Raw genomic sequence first — 22,656 nt, 5'->3', positions numbered from 1 at the left:
TATTTTATCTGACGAAATACATGCAGAGCAATTTTGCTATTACCATTGGGGTGCCTAGATAATATTTAGATTTCATTTGATTAACGTAAATTTAGAATTTCGGTATTTTACATGAGAGAGCATATTGAGTTGGTCCATATACTCCAAAACCGAGGACAAAAGGGCATTGTATATTTTTTCTGACAGATTATAATCAGAGCCATTTTCTTTCAATATTGGGGTGTCTAGATAATATTTAGATTTTTTTCAATTTGCGTATAATAAGAATTTCGGTATTTTATATGAGAGAGCATATTGGGTTTGTGTATATACTCCAAAACGAAGTAGAAAATGGTATTGTATATTTTTTCTGACAGACTATAATCAGAGCAATTTTGCTTTCAACATTGGGGTGCCTAGGTAATATTTAGATTTTTTTCGATTCGCGTAAATTTAGAATTTCGGTATTTTACATGAGAAAGCATATTGAATTGGTGTATATACTCCAAAACAGAGTAGAAAAGGGCATTGTGTATTTTTTCTGACAGATTATATTCAGAGCAATTTTGATTTTAACAATGGGGTACCTAGATAATATTTTGATTTGTTTCCCTTCGTGTGAAATTAAAATTTCTGTATTTTACATTAGACAGCATATTGAGTTGGTGTATAAACTCGAAAACAAAGTAGAAAAGGGCACTGTATATTTTCTCCCACAGACTTTGTTCCGAGAAATTTTGCTTTTTACATTGGGGTGCCTAGATAATATTTAGATATTTTTCGATTCGTGTATATTTAGAATTTCATTATTTTACATGAGAGAGCATATTGAATTGGTGTATATACTCCAAAATAGAGTAGAAAATAGTATTGTATATTTTTCTGAAAGATTATATTCAGAGCCATTTTCTTTTAACTTTGGGGTGCCTAGATAATAGTTAGATCTTATTCAATTAGCGCAAATTTAGAATTTCGGTATTTTATATAAGAGAGCATTTTGAGTTGGTGTATGTACTCCAAAACAGAGTAGAAAGAGTCATTGTATATCTTTTATGACAGATTATATTCAGAGCTATTTTCTTTTAACATTGGCTTTCCTACATAATATTTAGATTTTTTTGAATATGCGTAAAATTAGAATTTCGGTATTTTACCTGAGAGAGCATATTGATTTGGTGTATATAATCCAAACCAGAGACGAATAGGGCATTGTATGTTATTTCTGAACAGATTACATTTAGAGCAATTTTGCTTTTAACGTTGGAGTGCCTTGATAATACTTAGATTTTTTTCGATTCAAGTGAATTTAGATTTTCGGTATTTTACATGAAAGAGAATATTGAGTTGGTGTATATACTCCAAAACAGAGTAGAAAAGGCATTGTATATTTCTTCTGATATATTATATTCAGAGCAATTTTCCTATTAACATTGGGGAGCCTAGATAATATTTAGATTTTATTTGATTAGTGTAAATTTATAATTTTGGTATTTTACATGAGAGAGCATATTGAGTTGGTGTATATACTTGAAAACAGAGTAGAAAAGGACGTAGTATATTTTCTCTGACATATTTTGTTCCGAGAAATTTTGGTTTTTACATTGGGGTGCCTAGATAATAATTAGATTTCCTTCGATTCCCGTATATTTAGAATTTCTGTATTTTCCATGAGAGAGCATATTGAATTGGTGTGTATACTCCAAAATAAAGTAGAAAAGGGCATTGTTTATTTTTTCTGACAGTTTATATCAGAGAAATTTTCTTTTAACATTGGCGTGCCTAGATAATATTTAGATTTTTTTCGATTTGCGTAAATTTACAATTTCTGTATTTTACATGAGAGAGCATATTGAGTTGGTGTATATACTCCAAAAAAGAGTAAAAAACGGCATTGTATATTTTTTCTGACAGATTATATTCAGAGCAATTTTGTTGTTAACATTGGGGTGCCTAGATAATATTCATATTTATTCGATTTGGGTAAAATTAGAATTTCGTTATTTTACATAAGAGAGCACACTGAGTTGGTGTATATACTCCAAAACAGAGTAGAAAATGGCATTGTACATTTTCTCTGACAGATTATATACAGAGCAATTTTGCTTATAATATTGGGGTGCATAGATAATATTTAGATTTTTTTCGATTCGCTTAAATATAGAATTTCTGTATTTTACATGAGAGAGCATATAAAGTTGGTGCAAATACTCCAAAACAGAGTAGAATAGGGCATTGTTTACTTTTTCTGACAGACTATATTCAGAGCAAATTTTTTTTAACATTGGGGTGCCTAGATATTATTTAGATTTTTTTCGATTCACGTAAATTTAGAATTTCGGTATTATACATGAGAGAGAATACTGAGTTGGTGTATAGACTCCAAAACAAAGTAGAATAAGGCATTTTATGTTTTTTCTAACAGACTATATTCAGAGGCATTTTCGTTTAACTTTGGGGTGCCTAGATATTATTTAGATTTTTTTCGATTCACGTAAAATTATAATATTTGTATTTTCCACAAGAGAGCATATTGAGTTGGTGTATATACAACAAAACAGAGTAGAAAAGGGCATTGTATATTTTTTATGAGAGATAATATTCAGAGCAATTTTGCTTTTAACATTCGGGTGCCTAGATAATATTTAAATTTTTTTTGAATTACGTCAAATTAGAATTTCTGTATTTCACAAGAGAGAGCATACAGAGTTGGTGTATATACTCCAAAACACAGTAGAATAAGCTATTGTATGTTTTTTCTAACAGACTATATTCAGAGCCATTTTCTTTTAACTTTGGGGTGCCTAGATATTATTTAGGTTTTTTTTCGATTCGCGTAAAATTAGAATTTCGGTATTTTACCTGAGAGAGCATATGCAGTTTGTGTATATACTCCAAAACAGAGTAGAATAGGGCATTGTATATTTTTTCTGACTGATTATATTCAGAGCAATTTTGTTTTTAACATTGGGGTGCCTAGATAATATTTAGATTTTTTCGATTCGAGTAAAATTAGAATTTCTGTATTTATAGGAGAGAGCATATTGAGTTGGTTTATATACTCCAAGAAATAGTAGAATAGGGCATTGTATATTTTATCAGACAGATTATATTCAGAGAAGTTTTGTTTTTAACATTGGGGTGCCTACAGAATATTTAGATTTTTTCGATTCGGGTAATATTAGAATTTCTGTATTTTACATGAGAGCGCAAACTGAGTTATGGTATATACTCCAAAACAGAGTAGAAAAGGGCGTTGTATATTTTTTATGACAGATTAAATTCAGAGCAATTTTGTTTTTAACATTGGGGTGCCTAGATCATATTGAGATTTTTATGATACGGGTAAAATTACAATTTCTGTATTTTACATGAGAGAGCATACTGAGTTGGTGTATATACTCGAAAACATAGTAGAATAAGGCATTGTACATTTTTCCTAACAGAATATATTCAAAGCCATTTTCTTTTAACTTTGAAATGCCTACATAATATTTGGATATTTTTCGATTCGCGTCAAATTAGAATATCGGTATTTTACCTTAGAGAGCATATTGAGTTGGTTTATATAATCCAAAACAGAGTAGAAAATGGCATTGTATATTTTTTCTCACAGATTATATTCAGAGAAATTTTGCTTTTAACATTGGCGTGCCTAGATAATATTTAGATTTTTTCGATTCGCTTAAATATAGAATTTCTGTATTTTACATGAGAGAGCATGTGGAGTTTTTGTATATACTCCAAAACAGAGTATAATAGGGCATTGTATATATTTTCTGACTGATTCTATTAAGAGCCATTTTGTTTTTAACATTGGGGTTCCTAGATAATATTTACATTTTTTCGATTCGAGTAAAATTAGAATTTATGTATTTTACATGAGAGAGCATATGGAGTTGGTGTATATACTCCAAAAAAGAGTAGAATAGGGAATTGTACATTTTTTCTGACAGATTATATTCAAAGCAGTTTTGTTTTTAACATTGGGGTGCCTAAAGAATATTTAGATTTTTTAGATTAGGGTAAAATTAGAATTTCTCTATTTTACTTGAGAGCGCAAAATGAGTTGGTGTATATACTCCAAAACAAAGTAGAAAAGGGCATTGTATATTTTTTCTGACGGATTATATTCAGAGAAATTTTGTTTTTAACATTGGGGTGCCTTGTTAATATTTAGATTTTTTTCGATTCACATAAATTTAGAATTTTGGTATTTTATATGAGAGAGCATACTGAGTTTGTGTATATACTCCAAAACAGAATAGAATAGGGCATTGTATATTTTTTCTGACAGATTATATTCAGAGCAATTTTGCTTTTAACATTGTGGTGCCTAGATAATATTTAGATTTTTTCAATTCACGTAAAATTAGAATTTCAATATTTTACATGAGAGAGTATACCGAGTTGGTGTATATACTCCAGAAGAGAGTAGAATAAGGCATAGTATATTTTTTTTAGCAGAGTGTATTCAGAGCCATTTTCTTATAACTTTGGGGCGCCTTGATATTATTTATATTTTTTCGATTTGCGAGAAATTAGAATTTCGTTATTTTACATGAGAGAGCATATTGAGTTTGTGTATATACTACAAAACAGAGTAGAAAAGGGCTTTGTATATTTTTTCTTACAGATTATATGCAGAGCAATTTTGCTTTTCACATTGGGGTGCCTAGATAATGTTTAGATTTTTTTCGATTAGCTTAAATATAGAATTTTTGTATTTTACATGTGATAGAATATGGAGTTCGTGTATATAGTCCAAAACAGTAGAATAGGGCATTGTATATTTTTTCTGACAGATTATATTCAGAGCAATTTTGTTTTAAACATTGGGGTGCCTAGATAATATTTAAATTTTTTCGATTCACGTAAAATTAAAATTCCTGTATTTTACATAAAAGAGCATCCTGAGTAGGTGTATATACTCCAAAACAGAGTAGAATAAGGCATTGTATATTTTTGTAACAGAGTAAATTCAGAGCGATTTTCTTTTAACTTTAAAACGCCTAGATATTATTTAGATTGTTTTCGATTCGCGTAGAATTAGAATTTCAGTATTTTCTATGTGAGAGCATATTGAGTAGGTTTACATATTCCAAAACAGAGTAGAAAAGGGCATTGTATATTTTTCTGACAGATTATATTCAGAGAAATTTTGCTTTTAACATTGGGGTGCCTAGATAATATTTAGATTATTTTCGATTCACGTAAAATAAAAATTTTGGTATTTTACATGAGAGAGCATACTCAATTGGTGTATATACTCCAAAATAGAGTAGGATAAGGCATTGTATATTTTCTCTGGCAGGCTATATTCAGAGCCATTTTCTTTTACCTTTGGGGCACCTAGATATCATTTAGATTTTTTCGATTCACATAAAATTAGAATTTCGCTATTTTACATAAGAGAGCATATTGAGTTGGTGTATGTACTCCAAAACAGAGTAGAAAACGGCATTGTGTATTCTTTCTAAGAGATTATATTCAGAGAAATTTTGCTTTAAACATTGGGGTGCCTAGATAATATTTAGATTTTTTTCGATTCACGTAAATTTAGAATTTCGGTATTTTTCATGAGAGAGCATACTGAGTTGGTGTATATTCTCCAAAACATAGTAGAATAGGGCATTTTATATTTTTTCTGACAGATTATATTCAGAGCAATTTTGTTTGAAACATTGGGGTGCCTAAATAATATTTAGATTATTTCGATTCACGTAAAATTAGAATTTGTATATTTTTTATGAGAGAGCACTCTGAGTTGGTGTATATACTCCAAAACAGAGTAGAATAAGGCATTGTATATTTTTTCTAACAGACTATATTAAGAGCCATTTCCTTTTAACTTTGGTGCACCTAGATATTATTTAGATTTTTTTCGATTCACGTAAAATTAGAAATTCGGTATTTTACATGAGAGAGCATATTGAGTTGGTGTATATACTCCAAAACAGAGAAGAATAGGGCATTGTATATTTTTTCTGAAAGAATATGTTCAGAGCAATTTTGTTTTCAACATTGGGGTTTCTAGATAATATTTAGATTTTTTTGATTCGGGAAAAACTTGAATTTCTTTATTTTCCATGAGAGAGCATATTGAGTTTGTGTATATACAACAAAACAGAGTAGAAAAAAGCTTTGTGTATTTTTTCTGATGCATTATATTCAGAGCAATTTTGCTTTTAACATTTTGGTGCCTAGATAATATATAGATTTTTTACGATTCACTTAAATATAGAATTTCTGTATTTTACATGAGAGAGCATATGGAGTTGGTGTATATACTCCAAAATAGAGTAGAACAAATCATTGTATATTTTTTCTGACAGATTATATTCAGAGCAATTTTGTTTGAAACATTGGGGTGCCTAGATAATATTGATATTTTTTCGATTCACGTAAAATTAGAATTTCTATATTTTTCATGAGAGAGCATACTGAGTTGGTGTATATACTCCAAAACAGAGCAGAATAAGACATGGTATATTTTTTCTAACAGACTATATTCAGAGCCATTTTCCTTTAACTTGCGGGCACCTAGATATTATTTAGATTTTTTTCGATTCACGTAAAATTGGAATTTTGGTATTTTATATGAGAGAGCACATTGACTTGGTGTATATACTCTAAAACAGAAAAAAAAAAAGCATTGTATATTTTTTCTGACAGAATATATTCAGAGGAATTTTGCTTTTACCATTGGGGTGCATAGATAATATTTAGATTATTTTTGATTAACGTAAAATTAGAATTTCGGTATTTTACATGAGAGAGCATACTCAGTTAGTGTATATACTCCAAAACAGAGTAGAATAGGGCATTGTATCTTTTCTCTGACCGATTATATTCACAACAATTTTGTTTTTAACATTGGGGTGCCTAGATAATATTTAGATTTTTTTCGATTGACGGAAAATTGGAATGTCGGTATTTTACATGAGAGACCATACTGAGTTGGTGTATATACTCCAAAACGAAGTAGAATAAGGCTTTGTGTATTTTTTCTAACAGAATATATTCAGAGCCAATTTCTTTTAACTTTGAGGCACCTAGGTATTATTTAGATTTTTTTGATTCGCGTACAATTAGAATTTCGGTATTTTAAATGAGAGAGCATATGGAGTTGGTGTTTATACTCCAAAACAAAGTAGAAAAAGGCATTTTATATTTTTTTGGACAGATTATATTCAGAGCAATTTTGCTTTTAACATTGGGGTGCCTAGATAATATTTATATTTTTTTGATTCACGTAAAATTAGAATTTCGGTATTTTACATGAGAGAGCATACTGAGTTGGTGTATCTACTCCATAACAGAGTAGAATAGGGCATGTATATTTTTTCTGAGAGATTATATTCAGAGAAATTTTGCTTTTAACACTGGGGTGCCTAGATAATATTTAGATTTTTTATGATTCACGTAAAATTAGAATTTCTGTATTTTACATGAGAGAGCATACTGAGTTGGTGTATATACTTCAAAACAGAGTAGAATAAGGCATTGTATATTTCTTCTAACAGAGTATATTTAGAGCAATTTTCTTTTAAGTTTGGGGTGCCTAGATATTATTTAGATTTTTTTAGATTCGTGTAAAATTAGAATTTCGAAATTTTACATGAGAGAGCGTCCTGAGTTTGTGTATATACTCGAAAACAGAGTAGAATAGGGCAATGTGTATTTTTTCTGACAGATTATATTCAGAGCAATTTTGTTTTTAACATTGGGGTGCCTAGATAATATTTAGATTTTTTCAATTCGGGTAAAATTTGAATTTCTGTATTTTACATGAGAGAACATATAGAGTTGGTGTATATGCTACAACACAGATTAGAAAAGAACATTGTATATTTTTTCTGACAGATTATATTCAGAGCAAATTTGCTTTTATCATTGGGGTGCCTAGATAATATTTAGATTTTTTTTGATCCATGTAAAATTAGAATTTTGTTATTTTACATGACAGAACATATTGATTTGGTGTATATACTCGAAAACAGAGTAGAAAAAGGCATTGTATATTTTTTCTGACAGATTATATTCAGAGCAAATTTGCTTTTATCATTGGGGTGCCTAGATAATATTTAGATTTTTTTTGATTCATGTAAAATTAGAATTTTGGTATTTTACATGACAGAACATATTGATTTGGTGTATATACTCGAAAACAGAGTAGAAAAAGGCATTGTATATTTTTTCTGACAGATTATATTCAGAGCAATTTTGCTATTAACATTGGGGTTCCTAGATAATATTTAGATTTCTTTTGATTCGCTGAAATATAGAATTTCTGTATTTTACATGAGAGAGCAGGTTGAGTTGGTGTATATACTACAAAACTAAGTAGAAAAGGGCATTGTATATTATTTCTGACAGATTATATTCATAGCAACTTTGCTTTTAACATTGGGGTGCCTAGATACTATTTATATTTTTTTGATTCACGTAAAATTAGAATTTCTGTATTTTACATGAGAGAGCATACTGAGTTGGTGTATTTACTCCAAAACAGAGTAGAATAAGGCATTGTATATTTTTTCTAACAGACTATATTCAGAGGCAATTTTTTTTTACTTTCGAGCACCTAGATATTATTTAGATTTTTTTCAATTCGAGTAAAATTAGAATTTGTGTATTTTAAATGAGGGAGCATACTGAGTTTGTTTACATACTCCAACAGAAAGTAGAAAACGGCATGGTATATTTTTTCTGACAGAGTATATTCAGAGCAATTTTTCTATTAACATTGGTGTGCCGAGATAATATTTAGATTTTTTCGATTCGGGTAAAATTAGAATTTCTGTATTTCACACGAGAGAGCAAACTGAGTTGGTCTATATACTCCAAAACATAGTAGAATAAGGCATTGTATATTTCTTCTAACAGACTATATTCAGAGCCTTTTTCTTTTAACTTTGGGGCGCATAGATATTATTTAGATTTTTTCTATTCGTGTAAAATTATAATTTCAGTATTTTACATGAGAGAGCATATTGAGTTGGTGTATATACTCCAAAACAGAGTAGAATAGGGCATTGTATATATTTTCTGACATATTATATTCAGAGCAATTTAGTTTTTAACATGGGGAGCCTAGATAATATTTAGATTTTTTCGATTTGGGTAAAATTAGAATTTCTATATTTTACATGAGAGAGCATACTGAGTTGGTGTATATACTCCAAAACAGAGTAGAATAAGTCATTGTATATTTTTTCTAACAGACTATATTCAGAGGCATTTTCGTTTAACTTTAGTGTGCTTAGATATTATTTAGATTTTTTTCAAATCGTGTAAAAATAGAATTTCGTTATTTTACATGAGAGAGCCTATTGAGTGAGTGTATATACTACAAAAGAGAGTAGAAAAGGGCATTGTATATTTTTTCTCACAGATTATATTCAGAGAAATTTTGCTTTTAACATTGGAGAGCCTAGATAATATTTAGATTTTTTTGATTTGGGTAAAATTAGATTTTCTATATTTTACATGAGAGAGCATATTGAGTTGGTGTATATACTCCAAAACAGAGAAGAACAGGGCATTGTATATTATTTCTGACAGATTATATTCAGAGCAATTTTGTTTTTATCTTTGGGGTGCCTAGATAATATTGAGATTTATTTCGATTTACGTAAAATTAGAATTTCTCTATTTTACATGAGAGAGCATAGTGAGTTGGTCTATATACTCCAAAACAGAGTAGAATAAGGCATTGTATATTTTTTCTAACAGACTATATTCAGAGCCATTTTCTTTTAACTTTGGAGCGCATAGGTATTATTTAGATTTTTTTCGATTCACGTAAAATTAGAATTTCGGTATTTTATATGAGAGAGCCTATTGAGTTGGTGTACATACTCCAAAACCACATAGAAAAGGGCATTGTATATTTTTTCGGACAGATTATATTCTGAGCAATTTTTCTTTTAACATTGGGTTGCCTAGATAATATTTAGATTTTTTTCGATTCACGTAAAATTATAATTTCTTTATTTTACATGAGAGAGCATACTGAGTTGGTTTATATACTCCAAAACAGGGCAGAATAAAGCATTGTATATTTTTTCTGACAGATTATATTCAGAGCAATTCTGCTTTTAACATTGGGGTGCCTAGATTATATTTAGATATTTTCGATTCGTGTAAAATTAGAATTTCTTTATTTTACATGTGAGAGAATATTGAGTTGGTGTATATAGTATAAAAGATAGTAGAAAAGAGCATTGTATATTTTTTCTAACAGACTATATTCTGAGCCACTTTGCTTTTAACATTTGGGAGCCTAGATAATATTTAGATTTTTTTCGATTTGGTTAAATATAGTATTTCTTTATTTTACATGAGAGAGCATATGGTGTTGGTGTATATAATCCAAAACAGAGTAGAATAGGGCATTGTATATTTTTTTTAACAGACTATATTCAGAGCTATTTTCCTTTACCTTTGAAGCGCCTAAATATTATTTAGATTTTTTTCGATTGGCGTAAAATTAGAATTTCGGTATTTTACAGGAGAGAGCATATTGAGTTGCTGTATATCCTACAAAACAGAGTAGAAAAGGGCACTGTGTATTTTTTATGACAGATTATATTGAGAGAAATTTTGGTTTTAACATTGGGGTGCCTAGATAATATTTAGATTTTTTTCGATTCACGTAATATTAGAATTTCGGTATTTTACATGAGAGAGCATACTGCGTTGGTGTATTTACTCCAAAAAAGAGTAGAATAAGGCATTGACTATTTTTTCTAACAGACTATAGTCAGAGCCATTTTATTTTAACTTTGGGGCGCATAGATATTACTTAGATTTTTTTCGATTTGGGTAAAATTCGATTTTCTGTATTTTACATGAGAGAGCATATGGAGTTGGTGTATATACTCCAAAACAGAGTAGAATAGGGCATTGTATATTTTTTCTGACAGATTATATTCAGAGCAATTTTGTTTTTAACATTGGGGTGCCTAGATATTATTTAGGTTATTTTCGATTCGCATAAATATAGAATTTTTGTAATTTACGTGAGAGAGCATATAGAGTTGGTGTATATACTCCAAAAAAGAGTAGAATAGGGCATTGTATGTTTTTTCTGACAAATTATATTCAGATCAATTTTGTTTTTAGCATTGGGGTGCATAGATAATATTTAGATTTTTTTGAATCCGGTAAAATTTTAATTTCTGTGTTTTACATGAGAGAGCATTCTGAGTTAGTGTATATACTCCAAAACAGAGTAGAATAAGGCATTGTATATTTTTTGTAACAGACTATATTCAGAGCCATTTTCTTTTAACGTTGGGGTGCCTAGATATAATTTAGATTTTTATAGATTCGCGTAAAATTAGAATTTCGGTATTTTACATATGAGAGCATACTGGGTTGTGTATATACTTTAAAACAGAGTAGAATAAGGCATTGTATATTTTTTCTTACCGACTATATTCAGAGCCATTTTTTTTTAACTTTGGGGCGCCTAGATATCATTTGGATTTTTTTTCAATTCACGTAAGATTAGAATTTCTGTATTTTACATGAAGGCATATTGAGTTGGTGTATATACTCCAAAACAGAGTAGAAAAGGGCAATGTATATTTTTTCTGACAGATTATATTCAGAGCCATTCTCCTTTAACATGGAAGTGCCTAGATAATATTTAGATTTTTGTCGATTCCCGCAAAATTCGAATTTCGGTATTTTACATGAGAGAACATATTGAGTTTGTGTATATACTTCAAAACAGAGTAGAATAGGGCATTGTATATTATTTCTCACAGGTTACATTCAGAGCAATTTTGCTTTTAACATTGTGGTACCTCAATAATATTTAGATTTCTTTCGAGTCGCGTAAATTTAGAATTTCGGTTTTTTACATGAGAGAGCATATTGAGTTGGTGTATATACTCCAAAACAAAGTAGAAAAGGGGATTGTATATTTTTTCTGACTGATTTTATTCAGAGCTATTTTATTTTATCATTCGGGTGCCTAGATAATATTTAGATTTATTTCGATTCGCGTAAATTTAGAATTTCGGTATTTTACATGAGAGAGCATATTGAGTTGGTTTATATACTCCAAAACAGAGTAGAAAATAGCAATGTATATTTTCTCTGACACATTTTGTTTCGAGAAATTTTGGTTTTTACATTGTGGTGCCTAGATAATATTCAGATTTTTTTCGATTCGCCTAAATTTAAAATTTCGGTATTTTATATGAGAGAGCATATTGGGTTAGTGTATATACTTCAAACCGGAGTAGAAAAAAGCATTGTATATTTTTTATGACAGATTATATTCCGAGCAATTTTTATTTTATCATTGGAATGCCTAAATAATATTTAGATTTTTTTCGGTTTGTGTAAAATTTGACCTTTTTTATTTTACATGGGAGAGCATATTGAGTTGGTGTATATATTGGAAAACAGAGTAGAAAAAGGCATTGTATATTTTTTCTGACAGATTACATTCAGAACAATTTTGCTTTTAACATTGGGGTGCCTAGATAATATTTAGAATTTTTTAATTTCCTTCAATATATAATTTCTGTATTTTACATGAGAGAGCATATTGAGTTGGTTTATGTACTCCAAAAAAAAGTAGAAGAGGGCATTGTGTTCTTTCTCTGACAAACTATATTCAGAGCAATCTTACTTTTAACATTGGAATGCCTAGATAATATTTTGATTTTTTTTTGGTTCGTGTAAAATTTGAACTTCTGTATTTTACATGGGAGAGCATATTGAGTTGGTGTATATACTCCAAAACAGAGTAGAAAAAAATGCATTGTATATTTTTTCTGACAGATTACATTCAGAAGAATTTTGCTTATAACATTGCGGTGCCTAGATAATATTTAGATTTTTCGATTCGGGTAAAACTCGAATTTGTGTATTTTACATGAGAGAGCATATTGAGTTGATGTATATACTACAAAACAGAGTAGAAAATGGCATTGTATATTTTTTCTGAAAGACTATATTCAGAGCAATTTTGCTTTTAACATTGGGTGCCTAGATAATATTTAGATTTTTTAAATTCGCTTAAATATTGAATTTTTGTATTTTACATGAGAGAGCACACTGAACTGGTATATATACTCCAAAACAGAGTAGAATAAGGCATTGTATATTTTTCCTAACAGACTATATTCAGACCCATTTTCTTTTAACTTTGGGGCGCCTAGATATTATTCAGATTATTTTCGATTCACGTAAAATTTGAATTTCTGTATTTTACATGAGAGAGCATATAGAGTTGGTGTTCATACTTTAAAACCGAGTAGAATAGGGCATTGTATATTTCTTCTGACTGATTATATTCAGAGCATATTTGTTTTTAACATTGGGGTGCCTAGATAATATTTAGATTTTTTCGATTCTGCCAAAATTAGAATTTCTGTATTTTACATAAGAGAGTATATGGAGTTGGTGTATATATTACAAAATAGAGTAGAATAGGGCATTGTATATTTTTTCTGACAGATTATATTCAGAGCAATTTTGCTTTCAACTTTAGGGTGCATAGATAATATTTAGATTTTTTTCGATTTGCTTAAATATAGAATTTTTGTATTTTATATGAGAGAGCATATGGAGTTGTTTTATATATCCCAAAACAGAGTAGAATTGGGCATTGTCTATTTTTTCTGACAGATTATATTCAGAGCAATTTTGTTTTTATCATTGGGGTGCCTAGATATTATTTAGATTTTTTTCGATTCGCATAAAATAAGAATTTCGGTATTTTACATGAGAGAGCATACTGAGTTGGTGTATATACTCCAAAAGAGCGTAGAATAAGGCATTGTATATTTTGTCTAACAGACTGTATTCAGAGCCATCTTTTTTAACTTTGGGGTGCCTAGATATTATTTAGCTTTTTTCCATTGGCGTAAAATTAGAATTTCGGTATTTTACATGAGAGAGCATATGGAGTTGGTGTGTATACTGCAAAACAGAGTAGAAAAAGGGATTATATATTTTTTCTGACAGATTATATTCAGAGCAATTTTGCTTTTAACATTCGGGTGCCTAGATAATATTTAGATTTTTTCTGATTCGCTTAAATATAGAATTTCTGTATTTTATATGAGAGAGCATATGGAGTTGGTGTATGTACTCCAAAACAGAGTAGAAAAGGGCATTGTATATTTTTTTGGAGAGATTATATTCAGAGCAATTTTGCTTTAACATTGGGGTGCCTAGATAATATTTAGATTTTTTTGATTCGGGTAAAATTGGAATTTCTGTATATTACGTCAGAGAGCATACTGAGTTGGTGTATATACTCCAAAATAGAGTAGAATAAGGCATTGTATATTTTTTCTATCAGACTATATTCAGAGGCAGTTTCTTTTAATTTTGGGGCACCTAGGTACTATTTAGATTTTTTTCGATTCTCGTAAAATTAGAATTTAGATATTTTACATGAGAGACCATACTGACTGGTGTATAAACTGCAAAACAGAATAGAATAAGGCATTGTATATTTTATCTAACAGACTATATTCAGAGCCATTTTCTTTTAACTGTGGGGCACATAGATATTATTTAAATTTTTTTTGATTCACGTAAAATTAGAATTTCGGTATTTTACATGAGAGAGCATATTGAGTTTGTGTATATACTCCAAAACAGAGTAGAATAGGGCATTGTATATTTTTTCTGACACATTATATTCAGAGCAATTTTGTTTTATAACACTTGGGTTCCTAATAAATATTTAGATTTCTTTCGATCCACGTAATATTAGAATTTTTGTATTTTACATAAAAGAGCATACTGAGTTGGCGTATATACTCCAAAACAGAGTAGAATAAGGCATTGTATATTTTTTCTGACAGATTATATTCAGAGCAATATTGTTTTTAACATTGGGGTGCCTAGATAATATTTAGATTTTTTAGATTCGCATAAAATTAGAATATCTGTAATTTACTTGAGAGAGCATATTGAGTTGGTGTATATATTACAAAACAGAGTAGAAAAGGGCATTGTATATTCTCTCTGACAGATTATATTCAGAGCAATTTTTCCTTTAACATTGGGGTGCCTAGATAATATATAGATTTTTTTCGATTCGCTTAAATATAGATTTTCTGTATTTTACATGAGAGAGCATATGGAGTTGGTGTATATACTCCAAAACAGAGTAAAATAGGGCATTGTATATTTTTTCTGACAGATTATATTCAGAGAAATTTATCTTTTAACATTGGGGTGCCTAGATAATATTTAGATTATTTTCAATTCACGTAAAATTAGAATTTCGGTATTTGACATGAGAGAAAAAACTGAATTGGTGTATATACTCCAAAACAGAGTAGAATAAGGCATTGTATATTTTCTCCAATAGACTATATTCAGAGCCATTTTTTTCTAACTTTGGAGCGCCTAGATATTATTTAAATTATTTTCGATTCGTGTAAATTTAGAATTTCGGTATTTTACATGAGAGACCATATTGAGTTGGTATATATACTAAAAAACAGAGTACAAAAGGGCATTGTATTTTTCTTCTGACAGATTATATTCACAGCAATTTTGCTTTTAACATTGAAGTGCATAGATAATATATAGATTTGTTTGATTCACTTAAATATAGAATTTCTCTATTTTACGTGAGAGAGCATATGGAGTTGGTGTATATACTTCAAAACAGAGTAGAATAGGGAATTGTATATTTTTTATGACAGATTATATTCAGAGCAATTTAGTTTTTAACATTGGGGTGCCTAGATAATATTTAGACTTTTTGCGATTTACGTAAAATTAGAATTTCTGTATATTTCATAAGAGAGAATACTGAGTTGGTTTATATACTCCAAAACAGTGTAGAATAAGGCATTGAATATTTTCTCCAACAGACTATATTCAGAGCCATTTTTTTTTAACTTTGGGGCGCCTTGTTATTATTTACATTTTTTTTGATTTGCATAAAATTAGAATTTCGGTATTTTACATGAGAGAGCATATTGAGTTGGTGTATATACTCCGAAACAGAGTAGAAAAAAGCATTGTTTATTTTTCTGACAGACTATATTCAGAGCAATTTTGCTTTTAACATTGGGGTGCCTAGATAATATTTAGATTTTTTGAGATTCACGTGAAATAAGAATTTCGGTATTTTACAGCAGAGAGCATACTGACTGGTGTATATACTCCAATATAGAGTAGAATAAGGCATTGTGTATGTTTTCTAACAGACTATATACAGATCCATTTTCTTTTAACTTTCGGGCAACTTGATATTATTTAGATTTTATTCGATTCACGTAAAATTTGAATTTCTGTATTTTACTTGAGAGAGCATATTGAGTTGGTGTATATATTCCAAAAAAGAGTAGAAAAGGGCATTGTATAATTTTTCTGATAGATTATATTCAGAGCAATTCTGCTTTTAACATTGGGGTGCCTAGATAATATTTAGATTTTTTTCGATTCGCTTAAATATAGAATTTCTGTATTTTTCCTGAGAGAGCATATGGAGTTGGTGTATATACTCCGAAACAGATTAGAATAGGGCATTGTATAATTTTTATGATAGAATATATTCAGAGAAATTTTGTTTTTAACATTGGGGTTCCTAGGTAATATTTAGATTTTTTTCGATTCACGGAAATTTAGAATTTGGGTATTTTACATGAGAGAGTATACTGAGTTGGTGTATATACTCCAAAATAACGTAGAATAGTGCATTTTATATTTTTTTAACAGACTATATTGAGAGCCATTTTCTTTTAATTTTGGGGCGCCTAGATATTATTTAGATTTTTTTCGATTTGCGTAAAATTAGAATTTCTGTATTTTACATGATAGAGCATACTGAGTTGGTGTATATACTCCAAATTAGAGTAGAATAGGGCATTGTATATTTTTTCTGACAGATTACATACAGAGCAGTTTGTTTTTTAACATTGGAATGCCTAGATTATATTTAGATTTTTTCGATTCGGGTAAAATTAGTATTTCTCTATTTTTCATAACAGAGCATACTGAGATGGTGTATATACTCCAAAACCGAGTAGAATAAGGCATTGTATATTTTTTCTAACAGACTATATTCAGAGCCATTTTCTTTGAAGTTGGGGGCGCCTAGATATTATTTAGATTTCTGTCAATTCACGTAAAATGAAAATTTCTGTATTTTACATGAGAGAGCATATTGAGTTGGTGTATATACCACAAAACAGAGTAGAAAAGGGGATTGTATATTTTTTCTTATAGATTATATTCAGATCAATTTTGCTTTTAACATTGGGGGCCTAGATAATATTTACATTTATTTCGATTTGCTTAAATATAGAATTTCTTTATTTTACATTAGAGAGCATATGGAGTTGGAGTATATACTCTAAAAAAGAGTAGAATAGGGCATTGTGTATGTTCTCTGAAAGACTATATTCAGAGAAATTTTGTTTTTTTTCATTGGGGTGCCTAAATAATATTTAGATTTTATTTGATTAACGTAAAATTAGAATATCTGCATTTTACATGAGAGAGCATACTGAGTTCGTGTATATACTCCAAAACAGAGTAGAATAGGGCATTGTATATTTTTTCTGACAGATTATATTCATAGCAATTTTGTTTTTAACATTGGGGTGCTTGGATAATATTTAGATTTTTGTCGATTCACGTAAAATTAGAATTTCTGTATTTTACATGAGAGACCATACTGAATTGGTGTATATAGTTTAAAACAGAGTAGAATAAGGCATTGTGTATTTTCTCTAACAGACTATATTCAGATCCATTTTCTTTTAACTTTGGGGCGCCTAAATATTATTTAGATTTTTTTCGATTCACGTAAAATGAGATTTTCGGTGTTTTACATGAGAGAGCATATTGAGTTTGTTTATATACTACAAAACAAAGTAGAAAAGTGCATTGTATATCTTTTTGACAGATTATATTCAGAGCAATTTAGGTTTTAACATTGGAATGACTAGAAAATATTTAGATGTTTTTCGATTTGGTTAAATATAGAATCTCTGTATTTTACATGAGAGAGCATATGGAGTTGGTATATATACTCCAAAATAGAGTAGAATAAGGCATTGTATATTTTTTCTAACAGACTATATTCAGAGCCAATTTCGTTTAACTTTGGGGCACCTAGATATTATTTATATTTTTTTCCATTCGCGTAAATTTATAATTTCTGTATTTTACATTAGAGAGCATACTGAGTTGGTTTATATACTCCAAAACAGAGTAGAAAAGGGCATTGTATATTTTTTCTGAGAGACCATATTCCAAGCAATTTTGCTTTTAACATTGGGGTGCCTAGATAATATTTAGATTTTTTTCGATTCGCTTAAATATAGAATATTTGTATTTTACATAAGAGAACATATAGAGTGGATGTATATACTCAAAAACAGAATAGAATAGGGCATTGTGTATTTTTTCTGACAAATAATATTCCTAGAAATTTTGTTTTTATTATTGGGGTTCCTAGATAATATTTAGAATTTTTAGATTCGGGTAAAATTAGAATTTCTGTATTTTACATGAGAGAGCGTACTGATTTGGTGTATATACTCCAAAACAAAGTAGAATAAGGCATTGTATATTTTTTCTAAGAGACTATATTCAGAGACATTTTCTTTTATCATTGGGGAGCCTAGATATTATTTAGATTTTTTTCAATTCATGTAAAATTAGAATTTCTATATTTTACATGAATGAGCATATTGAGTTGGTCTGTATACTCCAAAACAGAGTAGAAAAAGGCATTGTATATTTCTTTGAAATATTATATTCAGAGCCATTTTGCTTTTAATATTGGGGTGCCTAGATAATATTTAGTTTTTTTCGATTCGGGTAAAATTAGAATTTCTGTATTTTACATGAGAGAGCACACTGAGTTGGTTTATATACTCCAAAACAAATTAGAATACGGCATTGTATATATTTTCTGACAGAATATATTCAGAGCAATTTTCATTTTAACATTGGGGTGCCTAGATAATATTTAGATTATTTTCGATTCACGTAAATTTAGAATTTTGTTATTTTACATGAGAGAGCATACTCAGTTGGTCTATATACACAAAAACAGAGTAGAATAAGCATTGTATCTTTTCTTTAACAGACTATATTCAGAGCCATTTTTTTTTAACATTGGGGCGCCTAGATATTATTTAGATTTTTTTCAATTCGCGTAAATTTAGAATTTTGGTATTTTACATGAGATAGCATATTCAGTTGGTGTATATACTCCAAAACAGAGTAGAAAAAGGCATTCTATATTTTATATGAAATGTTATATTCAGGGCAATTTTTCTTTTAACATTGGGGTGCCTAGACAATATTTATATTTTTTTCAATTCATCTAAATTTAGAATTTTTGTATTTTACATGAGAGAGCATACTGAGTTGGTTTATATACTCCAAAACAGAGTAGAATAAGGGATTGTATATTTTTTCTAGAAGACTGTATTCAGAGCCATTTTCTTTTAACTTTCAGGCGCCTAGATATTATTTAGATTTTTTTGATTTGCGTAAAATTAGAATTTCGGTATTTCACATGAGAGAGCATATTGAGTTGTTGTATATACTCCAAAACAGAGTAGAAAAGGGCATTGTATATTTATTCTGACAGACTATATTCAAAGCAATTTTTCTTTTATCATTGGGGTGCCTAGATAATATTTAGATATTTTTCGATTCATGTAAATTTAGAATTTCAGTATTTTACATGAGAGAGCATACTGAGTTGGTGTATATATTCCAAAAAAGAGTAGAATATGGCATTGTATATTTTTTCCGATAGACTATATTCAGAGCAATTTTGTTTTTACCATTGGGGATCCTAGATAATATTTAGATTTTTTTCGATTCACGTAAAATTAGAATTTCTGTATTTTACATGAGAGAGCACACTGAGTTGGTGTATATACTCCAAAAAAGAGTAGAATAAGTTATTGTATATTTTTTCTGACAGACTATATTCAGAGCTATTTTCTTTTAACTTTGGGGCGCCTAGATATTATTTAGATTTTTTTCGATTCATGTAAAATTAGAATTTCGGTATTTTGCATGAGAGAGCATATTGAGATGGTTCATATAATCCAAAACACAGTAGAAAATGGTATTGTACATTTTTTCTGACAGATTATATTCAGAGCAATTTTCTTTTAACATTGGGGTGCCTAGATAACATTTAGATATTTTTCGATTCACGTAAAATTATAATTTCTGTATTTCACAAGAGAGAGCATACTGAGTTGTTGTATATCCTTTAAAACAGAGTAGAATAGGGCATTGTATATTTTTTCTGACAAAATACATTCAGTGCAATTTTTTTTTTAACATTGGGGTGCCTAGATTATATTTAGATTTTTTCGATTCTGGTAAATTTAGAATTTCTGTATTTTACAAGGGAGAGCATACTGAGTTTGTGTATATACTCCAAAACAGAGTAGAATAACGCATTGTATATTTTTTCTAACAGACTATATTCAGAGCCATTCTCTTTTAACTTTGGGGCGCCTAGATATGATTTAGAGTTTGTTCGATTTGTATAAAATTATAATTTCGGTTTTTTACATGAGAGAGCATATTGAATTTGTGTATATACTCCAAAACAGAGTAGAAAAGGGCATTTTATATATTTTTTGACAGATTATATACAGAGCAATTTTGCTTTTAATATTGGTGTGCCTAGGTAATATTTAGATTTTCTAGATTCGGGTAAAATTTGAATTTCTGTATTTTTCATGACAGAGCATATGAGTTGGTGTATATACTACAAAACAGAGTAGAATAGGGCATTGCATATTTTTTCTGACAGATTATATTCAGAGCAATTTTGTTTTTAACATTGGGGTGCCTAGATATTATTTACATTTTTTCGATTTGTTTGAAATTAGAATTTCGGTATTTTAGATGAGAGAGTGTACTGAGTTGGTGTATATACTCCAAAAATGAGTAGAATAAGACATTGTATATTTATCCTTACAGACTATATTCAGAGCCATTTTCTTTTAACCTTGGGGCGCTTAGATATTATTTAACTTTTTTTCGATTTGCGTAAAATTAGAATTTTTGTATTTTACTTAAGAGACAATATTCAGTTGGTGTATATACTCCATAACAGAGTAGAATAATGTATTGTATATTTTTTCTGACAGATTATATTCAGAGCAATTTTGCTTTTAACCTTGGGGTGCCTAGATTATATTTAGATTTTTTTTCAATTCGTTTAAATATAAAATTTCTGTATTTTACGTGAGAGAGCATATGGAGTGTTGGTATATACTACAAAACAGAGTAGAATAGGGCATTGTATATTTTCTCTGACAGATTATATTCAGAGCAATTTTGTTTTCATCATTGGGGTGCCTAGATAATATTTAAATTTTTTTGATTCGGGTAAAATTAGAATTTCTGTATTTTACATAAGAGAGCATACTGAGTTGGTTTATATACTGCAAAACAGAGTAAAATAAGGCATTGTATATTTTTTCTAACAGACTATATTAAGAGCCATTTTCTTTTAAGTTTGGGGCGCCTAGATATTATTTAGAATTTTTTTGATTCGCGTAAAATTTGAATTTCGGTATTTTACATGAGGGAGCATATTGAATTGGTTTATATACTACAAAACAGAGTAGAACAGGGCATTTTTTATTTTATCTGACAGATTTTATTTAGAGCAATTTTGCTTTTAACATTGGGGTGCCTAGAAAATATTTAGATTTTTTTCGATTCGATTAAATATACAATTTCTGTATTTTACATGAGAGAGCATATGGAGTTGGTGGATATACTGCAAAACAGAGTAGAATAGGGCATTGTATATTTTTTCTGACAGATTATATTCAGAGCACTTTTCTTTCTAACTTTGGGGTGCCTAGATAATATTTAGATTTTATCAATTCGGGTAAAATTAGAATTTCGGTATTTTACATGAGAGAGCATACTGAGTTGTTGTATATACTACAAAATATCGTAGAATAAGACAATGTATATTTTTCCTGACAGATTATATTCAGAGCAATTTTGCTTTAAACATTGGGGTGCCTAGATTATATTCAGATTTTTTTTGATTCGCTTAAATAAAGAATTTCTGTATTTTACATGAGAGCGCATATGGAGGTGGTGTATATACTGCAAAATAGAGTAGAATAAGGCATTGTATATTTTTTCTTAAAGACTATATTCAGAGCCATTTTCTTATAAGTTTGGGTCGCCTAGATATTATTTAGATTTTTTTCGATTCGCGTCAGATTAGAATTTTTATATTTTACATTAAAGAGCATATTGAGTTGGTGTATATACTCCAAAAGAGAGTAGAAATAGGCATTTTATATTTTTTCTGAAATATTACATTCAGAGCAATTTTGCTTTTAACATTGGAGTGCCTAGATAATATTTAGATTTTTTCGATTCACCTAAATTTAAAATTTTGGTATTTTACAAGAGAACAAACTCAGTTGGTGTATATACCCCAAAACAGAGTAGAATAAAAAATTTTATATTTTTTCTGACAGGTTATATTCAGTGCAATTTTGTTTTTAATTTTGGAGTGCCTAGATAATAGTTAGATGTTTTTCGATTCGCTTAAATATAGAATTTCTGTATTTTACATGAGAGCACATATGGAGTTGGTGTATATAATCCAAAAAAAAGTAGAATAGAGCATTGTATATTTCCTCTGACAGATTA

The sequence above is a fragment of the Callithrix jacchus genome, chromosome 13 (assembly GCF_049354715.1).
Source record: "Callithrix jacchus isolate 240 chromosome 13, calJac240_pri, whole genome shotgun sequence".
In the NCBI taxonomy this organism is placed as follows: Eukaryota; Metazoa; Chordata; class Mammalia; order Primates; family Cebidae; genus Callithrix; species Callithrix jacchus.
This window is presented reverse-complemented; position numbering follows the sequence as displayed.